At 42.5% G+C, this 12,145-nt stretch overlaps 2 long non-coding RNA genes across 18 annotated transcripts in view; both read right to left on the minus strand.

Annotated features, from left to right (window-relative positions):
* Positions 1–12,145, minus strand: part of LOC121013680 (uncharacterized) — a 68,695-nt gene that overhangs the window by 36,374 nt on the left and 20,176 nt on the right. For 11 of the 17 annotated variants that reach the window (XR_005782847.1, XR_005782852.1, XR_005782841.1 and 8 more), the window contains 3 exons: positions 11,354–11,679; positions 9,304–9,419; positions 8,967–9,126 (listed from right to left, as the gene is read on the minus strand). This is a non-coding gene — a long non-coding RNA (uncharacterized LOC121013680). Of the gene's footprint in view, positions 1–6,356; positions 6,396–8,966; positions 9,127–9,303; positions 9,477–11,353; positions 11,680–12,145 lie in introns of those variants that run through there. The other 6 variants (XR_005782848.1, XR_005782845.1, XR_005782840.1 and 3 more) reach the window with 4 other exon arrangements.
* LOC121013682 (uncharacterized) lies at positions 1,981–6,280 on the minus strand. The gene is made up of 2 exons (XR_005782858.1): positions 6,231–6,280; positions 1,981–4,097 (listed from the first exon to the last, which is right to left on the minus strand). It is a non-coding gene; the product is annotated as an uncharacterized LOC121013682 (long non-coding RNA).

A 12,145-nucleotide genomic window follows, 5' to 3' on the forward strand; every position in this document is an offset into this window, starting at 1 on the left:
TAGAAATTTACAGGTGAGAGCTAAAGTTATATTCATAAATATAAAATTTGTAAAAGATTTGGACAATAAGGAAATAACTCAAAACCTTTTTCTAAAATATAGAGGAAACCTTGTCTCCCTCTCTCTCAAAAATAATAAATATTAAAAAAGGGGGGGGGTACCTGGATGCCTTTGTCCAACTTTGGTTCAGGTCATGATCTCACAGTCTGTGAGCTCGAGCCCCAGATTGCGCTCTGTGCTGACAGCTCAGAGCCTGCTTCAGATTCTCTGTACCCTTTGTCTCTCAAAAATAATAAACATCAAAGAAATTTTAAATACAGAGGAAACCAGGAGGCCCAACATCGTACTAACAGAGATCAGAAGAGAAATATTCCAAGGACGTTTGAATGCCATACCCCACACTATCAAGACAGAATGCAAACATTTTCTGAGATGTCTTCTAAAGGATGGTTCCACAAGAAGGAACGATACCCCAAAAACCTGGAATCAATGCAAGAGGGAGAGGAAGGAAATTTCCTGGACAATAGTGAGAAGAAATCCAGTGTGAGCAGTGGGCATAGGGATAAATGATAGCAAGCAATTTGGGTGAAAACAGAAGACACACAACAGAAAGAGCCTTACAAAAACTTTAGGTTGATTTATTTATTTATTTATTTATTTATTTTATTTATTTTAAATTTTTTTAACGTTTATTTATTTTTGAGACAGAGAGAGACAGAGCATGAACAGGGGAGGGTCAGAGAGAGAGGGAGACACAGAATCTGAAGCAGGCTCCAGGCTCTGAGCTGTCAGCACAGAGCCCGATGCAAGGCTCGAACCCACGGACCTGAGATCATGACCTGAGCCGAAGTCGGATGCTTAACCAACTGAGCCACCCAGGCGTCCCGATTTATTTATTTTGAAAGAGAACAAGAATGAGCACGAGTAGGGAAGGGGCAGAGAAAGAGGGGGGGAGAGAGAATCCCAAGTAGGCTAGCATATGGAGCTTGAACTCACAAAGTGGTGAGATCACGACCTGAGTCAAAACCAAGAGTTGGACGTTCAACTGACTGAGCCACCCAGATGCCCCTATAAAAACCTTTAAATGACCTGGTGGATTTTCTTGAGCTTGGGAGAGTAGATGTAGAAGGCAGAGGGCCTGGGTTCAAATCCTGACTCTGGCACTTAGGATCTTCTGCTAGTCAATTACTCTCTGTGCTGTACCTTTCCCATTGATAATGTGGATTGTACTGGGCCTACCTCACTGTGTTACAGTAAAAATTACATGAGTTACTCTACTCACTGTGCTAAAAGGAGTCTGCTTTGGATTCTGTGTCTCCCTCTTGCTCTGCCCCTCTCAAAAATAAATCTTTAAAATATAAAAAATTTGGGTGTGAAATGCTATTTTCTAAAACAAAGTCATGTCAAGTAAGATATTTAAAGGCAGATAACTGATATATAAACAAAGGGATAAATATCCCTTGGGTGCTCTGAAATTAAAGAGTATCGTCCCAAAGATGAGCCAGCAGAATGAGAAAGAAGGCATACAGGTTGCCCATGCCATGACAAAGTTTAAGTGATACCTGATTTTTGTCTGATCTTTGATGTTTCATTTTCTTTTAAGGTTTATTTATTTTGGAGAGAGAGCATGAGAGTGTGAGCAGGGAGGGGCAGAGACAGAGGGAGACACAGGCTCCAGGCTCTGAGCTGTCAACCAAGAGCCCAATGCGGGGCTGGAACTCACAAACTGCAAGATGATGACCTAAGCTGAAGATGGACGCTGAACCCACTGAGCCACCCAGGCATCCTTCCATTTGATGCTTCAAAGCCAAGGTAAGCCCTGAGTACTCTGAGCGCAGCTCCCAGGTATCAACGTGGGCTAGTACTTTCCTACCTCAGTGACCATCTCTGGGGCTTGCCTCCCTCTCTGGCTAGGCTGGTATGTAGTCCTCAGCCCCCACACTGTCCTTAAGGGCTGAATAAAATCACAGGGCTAGCCAGCATGGAGGAAGTCACTTCATTAGGCATTTTCCTGTCTGGGGACACAGGTGTTTGGGTTTCAATGAAGGAACTGAAATTTCCACAGCTGAGCTAGAGACAGCTGCTCCAGAAACCCAGAGGGGAACCATGGAGTCTTGTCTTTTATGCTGTATCTTGGCAATACTCCTTGGTGCTGCTAATGCACCGTGGAGGCCCCGCTCCTTTGTGATGGGCCTGGAGGCGATCATCTTTCCAGCCACGTCAGGCAGAAACCAGGTGATAAAGGCACAGGGACCCCTTGCTCAAGTCACAGAAACACCCAGGCACCAACGGAGGATGAAATCCCACTCAAAATATAGATGAACTGATATTTGATGGCATGCAAGGGAAGTGAGGTTTTTCTTTCAAGAAACAAAATAGGCACAGATAAAATTTTTTTAGACCATCTGAAATTCTGACTAAATAGCCTTGAATGTAGACTGCCCAGGGAAAGTGGTGCTTTCGATAATAACCAGGAGTGCCGAGTTTTGGATTTTAATTCGTTTTTCCTATTGAAATGATTCATCCCAGCCATTTTTTTGGAGAAAGAATTCTTCCTAGGCTAGAGTTATGGTAAAAAGAAGGGGGATTTGGGAACAAATATTTATGAAGTGCCCAGAATGATAAGTGGCCCACATCATCACTTTTAACCAGGAAAAGGCTAATGCTTGGTTGAAAATAACATCGAAAATCACAAGGCTAACGAGCAGTGGAGGTGAGATTCAAATGAAGTTCTCCTGATCTGAAACGGTGCTCCTTCCTTCACACCACGTTCCTTCTCCCAAATACAGACACAGAGCTTTGTTTTGTCTTCTGCTCTGCCACTAACAAAGATGTTGCAATCCATCCACTCACGGAAGTCAAGTAGGACAGTCCCGTAATTTCCAACCGTGAGAATGAGTGCACTTGTCTCTACTTTATCAATTAAGGTTCCTGCTGTGATGTGTTTCCCCATCTTGCCAAGCTATTTAAAAATCTCCATGATGCATTGCTTCTTATCTTGCCCAGTGAAAGTTGGCAAGCACTGTGATCCTTACTTAATAACTCAGGTTACCCAGGGAATAGCCTGGATTAGAAGCTATGATACCCGAAGCTCATGGATAAGCACTCTGAGTCTCCTGTCTGGACTTGATGAATAATTCAGAGGTCTGTTTGGTGGAAATCCAGTTAGGGGTCTGGCAGATTTGATGGCTTCAGAGCTGTGGCATGGGGAATGCTACTCTTGCCTCAGTGTCCTCCTGGCTCTCTGACTGCTTCTCCTTAGGCCAAGGCCTAATTCCCCTAGCCTTTAAAAGTTGGTATAACACAAGGTTCTGGTCCTGGCCCTCTTCATTCAGCCAAAAATTATGTGAGCTCCCATTACTTGTGCATGGCAATTGCCTGTTGGCGTTCAGGTCTATTTCTGGCTCTTTCCCTGGTGTGGCCTCAGGTCTTGCGACCCAACTGGTCACCTCTCTGGGTAGCCCCCATCCTGTGGTTCTAGCTCCTTCCTTCCCCCATGGTTCCTCCAGCTCCAGGGTTGATGGCAACTTCCAGATGCTACTGATCTGTGGATTACCTCATTGCTCCCTGGTTGGCTTTCCAGATCTTCCATCAACTTCTGTATTAAGTCCCAACTGCTTGCAAGAGGCAGAGGACTGTTTTCTTGGTTCTGTCCTGACCCACACAGACCACCTTCTTAGGCACACGCTACAGGAACCAAACGTGATGGGTTGGCAGGAAAGGAATTGATCACAAAAGGTACTGGAGAGATCTAAGAATCTCTGTGAGGACAAGAGAAGTAGAAGCTTGGAGGTTGCAAGGAAAAGAGCAGGGCTCAAAAATATCCAGGTAGAACCATTCAGGGAAGCCATGTTCTGTGCGTGGTGTTGTGCCTTGAGTGCCGACACTGGATGCTGGAAATGCTCATTCAGGTCTTGGTCTCTGCGACCATCTGTCAACAGAATCAATTCTGGTCTTTTCCTTCTTCACGACATAGGGAATGGAGTACATGCGTCTGATTAGCAGAGTCCAGGTCAAGTATCCATCCGTTGTTGCAAGGTTATCTGACATTTTCAGTTCCCATCATGAGATGGGCTCTTTACAGGCACCAGAATTATCTAGATAGAAGATTTGGATGCTGTGTGGACATTTTAGTTTGGGAAGACATTTAGACAAAGATTCAAACGCAATTGGTGGAGTTGGGGGACCCCCCTGAAATCATTGGTTAGGAATTGGGGGGAAGGGGCACCTGGCTGCCTAGGTCAGTTAAGTGTCCAACTCTTGATTTCAGACCAGGTCATGATCTCACGGTTCATGAGTTCGGGCCCCTGTATTGGGCTCTGTGCTGACAGTGTGGATCCTGCTTGGGATTCTCTCTCCCTCCCTCCCCCTTGGTGCTAGTACCTATCTCTCTCTCTCAAACTAAATACACTTTTAAAAAAAAGAGGGAAAACAGCCAAAGAAGGGTAAATTACTAATCAAGCAATTGCCATGGGGGTAAGTATAATTCCTCAGAGGGGGGTAGGATGTGGGGCAACTGGATGGGGCTTAATTCCCCCATCACATCCCCAGGTGTGGTCTGAGTGGGCTTTGGCAGCCAGAGGAGACCTTCTGGCAAACAAATGCAGGGTCTGGCAGTAAAAACTTGGGCAGGTGTGAACTGAAAAGGTGAGGGAGGGCATGGGCTGCATGTTTGCAGCCAAGGTCAGCTAGGAACTGCTGAGCATTGAACATACAACAGCAGAAAAGAGAGAAACAAGCATTCCTGGCTTCCCTAAGCTGGTGCTCTTGAGATGCAGACAGGTGAACAGGCAAGGGTGGGGGGCACAGCAATAATACAGCAGCCTTGGAAGCTAGGGCTGGACCTCTGGCCTGTAAGACCCATGAGGATGGGGACAGAACCCTACTCATTTTTGAATCCCGATTGCCTGGAATGCTATCTATTCAATGTATGTTTTCTGGCTCAATAATGAACTGCTGGGCACAGCTCTGGGATGTTACATTCATTGTTTTGGTCTCTCACTCTAACCCAACAAGGTAGGTGTGTCACCATTTACATGGAAGAAAGTTAAGGAACTCATAATTATTCCTGTCTCAGCTTTGAGGTAACGACACCAAACAGTTTGCCTGTCCAGCAGGCCCCATTTCCAAGCCTGGGCTCTCCCTATCAGAGAACTGACCTTCTGGGTTGCAAATGGTAACTCTTTGTTGTATATTCCCAGAAGCAGAGTTCTTTGGGAACAGGAACTATGTCTGTTTTGTTGAACACTGTATGCTCAGCATCTGGGCTAGTGTTGACACATGGATGATTTTCTGAATGCCTTGGATAAATGAATAAGGCTCAGTGGTGGTAACTTCACTGGTTACAAATCTAAGAGGTGGTAGACCTGAGGCCCAAACTGGGTACTTTGCTGAGCATTACACAACTTATCTGTATGCCACAGATATGTGGCCACTAGAAAATTTACGTTGGCTTGAAGACTGCTGTTTTAAGGTCAGAATAATGGGACAGGAAGTGTTTGAGGGATGACCAAGCACAACTCTAGGCCTAAAGGGTGGAGAAGTTTCTTCAAGGACGAGGCCCTATTTTCAAAGCTGTGGCTGGACTGGACAACCTTTAAAATTCCCCATAGATTTACATTCTAAGGTTTTTAACTTACTATCTAGCTAAAAGACAAAGTGTTTGCTCCAGCACTAAGAACTAATTGAGCTTATTAGCTTACTAAATCAAAATAATTTTAAAATATTGGAAATAAAATATTCATCCAGTACCTGAAGACCCTGTGGAACAGTCATCTCAAACTTTGCACTGTAGGATATACAAAGAGCCACATTCAAAATGGAGGAGAACTGGAAGATCTCTTCTGCCTTATTTATCATGGTCTTATTCTCTTCTTTTTGCAAAATCAACTAGCATGGAATTAATAACTAGTACCAGGGGGAGGGAATAGGAGGTGAGAGATGAACAGGAAATGCAGACAGAATTTACGATGCACACATCCTGATTTTAGCTAAAATGTGTTCCCCCCAAGAAAGTCCACGAATTGAAAAAACAAAACATGTTAATTAAATATAAAATCTTCAAGCAGTATTATTCAAAAGCCTACATATGGTTGTCCCCAGGAGATTGTTGGGCAGAACTGAAAGACAGTGGGAACAACAGAGAGAAGTTTCACATAAATTACGATTTTGAGCAGGGTTTCTTTGAAGCATGTAAAATATTTGCATTGGTTTATTAAAAAATTATTCACCTGGGGTGCCCGGGTGGCTCAGTCAGTTAAGCGTCCAACTTCGGCTCAGGTCATGATCTCACTGTTGGTGAGTTCAAGCCCTGCGTTGGGCTCTGTGCTGCTGGTGCAGACCCTTGAACCTCCTTCGGATCCTGTGTCTCCCTCTCTCTGTCCCCAGCTCGCTCTCTCCAAAGTAAATAAACATTTTTAAAAAAAGGCAAAAAAAAATTCACATCATGCAAGTGCTTTGATAGTGTGAACTTTTCTGGTAAACACTGAAGTAGGATCTAATGTCTACTTTAGCTATTCATCTTCTGGGAAAAAAAAAATTAGGGCTGTGCCCCATCAGCTTTTAAATGAAAATATATACATGCAGCCAATCTGATTAATAGTTACTCAGTCATCCCTTTGACTGGATCACTGATTCAGAAATTCAGATGTGAACATTAGGGTGTATTTCATATGGTTCTCACCACTTAATTATGTTCCATGACAGTCCTGCCCGAGTACCCACCGATAGGGTTAAAGTGACAACCAAAAGCAAAACCCCCTTGTCCACAGTCAACATTTCACGACTCCCTCAAGGATCTCAAAACATATTCCAAGATATCACTACGAGAATCACGAGCAGGAAAAAGACACTGAGCATATTTATATGCCTAATTAAGAGAAGGTATGAAAGAGAAATTATGGGGCCCTGATACTCTGTTGACCCTTCTTGTGAGCCCTCATTAATCCCAGAGCCAGATGCATCCTCAGAATCTATCTAAACACATTTCTTCAAAAGGGCACTCTGGACAATTAGGAACAGAACTTTAGAATTCTTTGCTTCCATCACTTAGGGCTGGATATTTCCAGCCTTGGGTATCTCCCATAGCTATTGTACCCTGGCTGCACTGAGCTAATCACCTCTGCTTGAGTGTGCCAAGCAAGTTCAAGCATTTGTGCCTTTGTTTATTCCGTTCCCTCCACCTGGAAGTATCTTTTATCTACTCTTCTACCTGTGGAAATCTTATTTATTCTTTGTGGCTCTACACAACAATTGCCATTTTTGTGAGGCATGCCCCATTGGTGACTTCTAACCAAAAACAATAGTTTATAATTGTTTATTTTAGGAACTCCAGCTGAAAGGGCCTGAAGAATGTAAAAAAAAAAAAAAACACAAAAACTTGTAGCCAATAATGATAACCATCATCATATAGAACATTTATATATAAAAGAAATATTTCAGCCCAAACACAAAGCTAAAGAGGGAAACAGTGATTTGTGAACTGGAATTCTTCTCCCCCATTTCTTTCTCAAAGCTATAGCCTCTACTATAAAGTGAGTCAATATATAAAAGTTTAGTGGAAACCTGAATTCCTACTCTAAAATGTTTACCAAGGATAGAAATTGAATCGTAATACTATTTTGTCCTGAGCCACAGTAACTTCTATCAAGGCAAAACCCTCTTCACAAAAATTATTTTTGGAGTTAGCAAATATTCTAGTTCAATAGGTCCCAGGCTGGGCTGGTACCCAGAATCATAAGGGGAATTTTCAAGATTCATATGGGCCTGTGAAAGAGAATCTTTGGGGAGTGAGCCCCAAGCTCCCCCTAGGTGAACTGAAGAACCACCAGGCTATCTTCACTGATCATTTTTATAATTAACTGTCTGAGCTGGGGATATTAGCAATGTTCCTCACAAGTATATGTCAAGGAACAGAAATATCTGGACACACAATGTTTGAATTCCATTGAAGCAGGGACAGTATTGGCTGTCAGTACACTCATTTTGCTCATTTGGCATTGTAGTTACAGGAGAAAAGGGACTGCTAAAAATGTCAACAAATTTCTGCAAAGCAAAATACTGACTTGTCTTAGCTGAAATACCTCATGGGTGTCTTCAGCTTAAACAAGAAAAGATTGGGGACAAAACTTTGTTAAAATTCCATTTGATTTATCCAGCCATGAACCATTTTGTTTTAAATGTGAATTGCCAAAACAGCTTAGTTTTTGAGACCTCTGTTACACAATGACCTCATCTTCTTATATTAGGAAAGAACTTGGATTGGTTCAGAAGTATAAAATTATAATAATAGTGTCTTTAAAAATTAAAGTCCCTGAAGGTCTAATACACCGCTGGTTTGGGGCTACCAATTCATACCATAAATTAAGATTCCAATTGAGCAGACTGCATTAACTGGATGTTTTTTGACAATTCTCTAAGTGCTACTCTACGGGCAATCCATACATATCTGGTAATTACCTGTTAGTCTCCTGTTAATATGTTCTATTTATGCATGCCCCAGTGGGGAACCAAGGGACACTGAGGATACAAATGAATGAACCAACTCCAACCCTAGTAAGTAGATAATAGGAAGCATGCATTGGACCCTCAAGCACTACATGAAGTTCAACACAGCCTTATCCATCGTGTGGCTGGCAAGCATAAGGACACCTATATGCACTGAAAAATCTCCTAGCTGTGCTCTTTGAGAAAGCTTAGAGACAACAATTAAAATACAGAGCCCAACCAAGCAAAGGTAGACTTCCACCATCCCGGTCATGAGTTCATCTGTTTTTTTGGTTTTTTTTGGGGGGTTTTTTTTTTTTTTTTTTTTGCTTAAGCTATATTTGACAGTTCACAGGGAATTTAAAACTCATGGCTCTGCTAGGCATGGGAAATACAACATGAAAATTTGTTGGGTTTCCCAGCTAAGCACTGACAGCTTACAACGTGCCTTATTTTTGGCGTGAAGAAGTTGCAATGCTCACGTGCAGCTGGGCAGCTGAGAGAATCTGGCTCACTTTTCACATTTTCTCTGCAGCTACAGCTGGTACAGATGACATGGAAAAGGTGAGAATTTCTTGGAGCAGGTTGTCTTTTCCAAAAATGGCCACATTAATATTCCAGTCCCACACCTTCCTGCAGAACCTGCGTAGAGAGAGAAGTACAATCTAATTTTCCTCTCCTTGGACCTGGGTGATGCTTTGTGACCCACCCCCACCTCCGCCGCGGACAAGAATATGGAGAAGTGATGGTGTAGGGTTTCTAAGGTTAGGTCATAGAAGCTGATATAGCTTCCACCTGGCTCTGTTTTGGGACACTTACCTTGGAGAGACAAATGACCCCCATTGAACTGCAGTCCCAGCCAACAGCCAGCATCCCCTGCCAACACAGGCATGCCCCTTCAGAGAATTCTACTCGGAGCCTTCCAGTCACCCCACCTGATGCCAAAGAGAAGAGACACAATGTGCCCACCATGCCCCACCAAAATTGCAAACCTGTGAGCAAAATAAATATCGTCATTAGCTTAAGCGACTGTTTTGGGGTGACTTGTTCTGCAGCAAATTGAATGCTTATCTTCTGTGAATAGTTTAAGTCACTTCTCACCAGGAAAACAACAGTCATTTATCAGGGATTCACATATTGTGATATGGGACTTGGAATACGGTCTTATATCCACGATATGGTCACATCTGGCCAGAATCATGTGAAAGCCATGCTTGGTCACTTGGGCACTGTAAATTCTTTCTTTAAAGGTTATAAAATACATATTTCTAAAAATGCACATCTTACAGATTTTAAGTAAAAAAGAAAAAGGAATGTCCCTCATCTTTCAGACCCTTCTCCACACACTCCCCTGAGCACATCTTCGACTCTTCCCCTGTAGGTCATGAGCTTCTTTTTATTATGCTGTCAAAGCAAACCTAATGATGATCAAGATAGGAACATGATGATGGTGGCCAGTTTCTATGTGCCAGGCACTGCAGAACTTGGGGAGCTTGAAATTGGCTATGGTGGGAGTATTTAGAGCATAGGCATTGCAAAATATGAAACATCAGAGCTTTTGGTTCAAAAAAACCAGTTGTTAAATTTACCATCAGGGGGGCGCCTGGGTGGCTCAGTCGGTTAAGCGTCCGATTTCGGCTCAGGTCACGATCTCACTGTCCGTGGGTTCGAGCCCCGCATCGGGCTCTGTGCTTACTGCTCACAGCCTGGAGCCTGTTTCAGATTCTGTGTCTCCCTCTCTCTCTGACCCCCCCCCCCCCCCCGTTCATGCTCTGTCTCTCCCTGTCTCAAAAATAAATAAAACGTTAAAAAAAAAAATTTACCATCAGGGACCATGTTTCTCTCTGCTAATTAATACATCTCTAGCACCTAGGACAGTGTCCAGCACATGGAAGGCTCTCAATATGTGTTTGCTGACTGAATGAATGAATGTTCTAAGTGCAGGCTCAGACAATATTCCTGCTGATGCACTTCTAAAATGAACGTGACCTACCAGTTTTATGAATGAGCATGCTTCTAAAATGCAACTTCTGATTATTCATTGTTTTCAGGCATTTCCCTATTTGGATAATTGGATTACTCTCTCTGTGGGTCAACAGAGCCAGGGACGTAGCTGAAGCATGCAATTCACAGGGACGCACAGTGCCCCAATAGTCAACTTGTCATGGCAAAAATTAATTCAAACTCCCTAACCAAAAAGTATCATCCTTTTCATCTCTTTTACCAGCTTTTGTCATACTCCAATGTTTTTTTTTTAGGAGTGATCTAGTCAAGAAAAAAAAATTAAAAAGAACACATACAGAAGTACACGTGCACTGCGGGTATATGTGCATGTGCACATGTAGCATGTAGACCTTTTGGGATGGGTCTACATACATATTAAAGATCTTCTTTAAACAGAAATGGTGGGAGGATTGGTGAGAGATGGGGAAGAATGTGTGAATAATGAAATATAAAAACGAGAGCAATCCAGGCCTTGTCTGTCAGAGGAAGGAAATCAGATCTGCAAAATGGTTGCCTCCAAAGTTAACTACTCAGATAAACAGAAGCAACATATGCACTTGAGGCATAAAAGACCCAAGGCAATGTGGGAATGATCAGGTGGGGACAAAGGCTTTCCCCAAGAGCAACACCATGGACATTATTTAACCATCATTATCCGCTCCAGGTCTCGGGTCACTGACAATAATTATGACTTGTAGAATGACAGACGTCTACATGGCACTTCCCCAAATTCCATCTCCGCTTGAAATGCAAATGCTTTCCAAAGGAGATTTATATTTTCAATTAACCTTCTTGTCGGTTCCAAGAAAATCTTTGGGGGCAGGCTGGACATGAAGGATTGTGGTATTGGTACTGGTTTACTCACCAATTACTCTTTAACGCCGATGCGTGCCAGTGACGGGCTAACAAATGGACATCTCCTTGAATTCTTTTTTTCCTTCCTTTTTTAAAAAAATTCCAGGAAATATTAGGAATCTCAGTTCTGTTTCTATGAAAAAAACTAAGGGCATTATAAAAAATGTTGTGGCTTTGGTGAGTCATACATCACTACTGGAAAGCAGATATTCTGTTCCTTGCTTTTGAGACCTATCGATAATTTCCACCACTGAAAACACAGCCATCTTGTAGCATTTCCAAAAGAAAGGACCCTGGAAAAATTCACACAAGTCAGGAGAAATCTTTATATTCCCCCTGTAGAAATCAAAGAGAATGAGATTAAGGGAATGTCTAAGAACATTTCTTGCATGACAAAGCCTTTTCAGATCAGCAAAATAAATTAACTTACCAAGAAATCTTAAATGAAAGAGTAGAAAAATCAAAGCAGGGCACAATGCATGAGTCCAAGGATGAGTCAATATTAGAAAAACCTATTAGTATAATTCACTCATCTACAAGTCAAAAGAGAAAAAACAACTTCTCCTCCTCCTCCTCCTTTTCCCCTTGCCTTCCCAAATAGTTCAGCCCAAAAACTATTAGCTGAGTCTCAGAAGTGGGAGTGTGTTGGGAAGTGAGTGGTGTGAGGCAAGTGTGCACAGGGGAAGGACAGCGGTGATGGATAGACGATTGGTTTTACCCAAGGGTTTGATCACACAGGTAACTATCTTAAGGATATGAGAGGGCAGTTTTTTTTTTTTTTTTTTTTTTTTTTTTTTTTTTT

Source organism: Herpailurus yagouaroundi, unplaced genomic scaffold (assembly GCF_014898765.1).
Source record: "Herpailurus yagouaroundi ecotype Mexico unplaced genomic scaffold, PumYag 199, whole genome shotgun sequence".
Classification (NCBI taxonomy): Eukaryota; Metazoa; Chordata; class Mammalia; order Carnivora; family Felidae; genus Herpailurus; species Herpailurus yagouaroundi.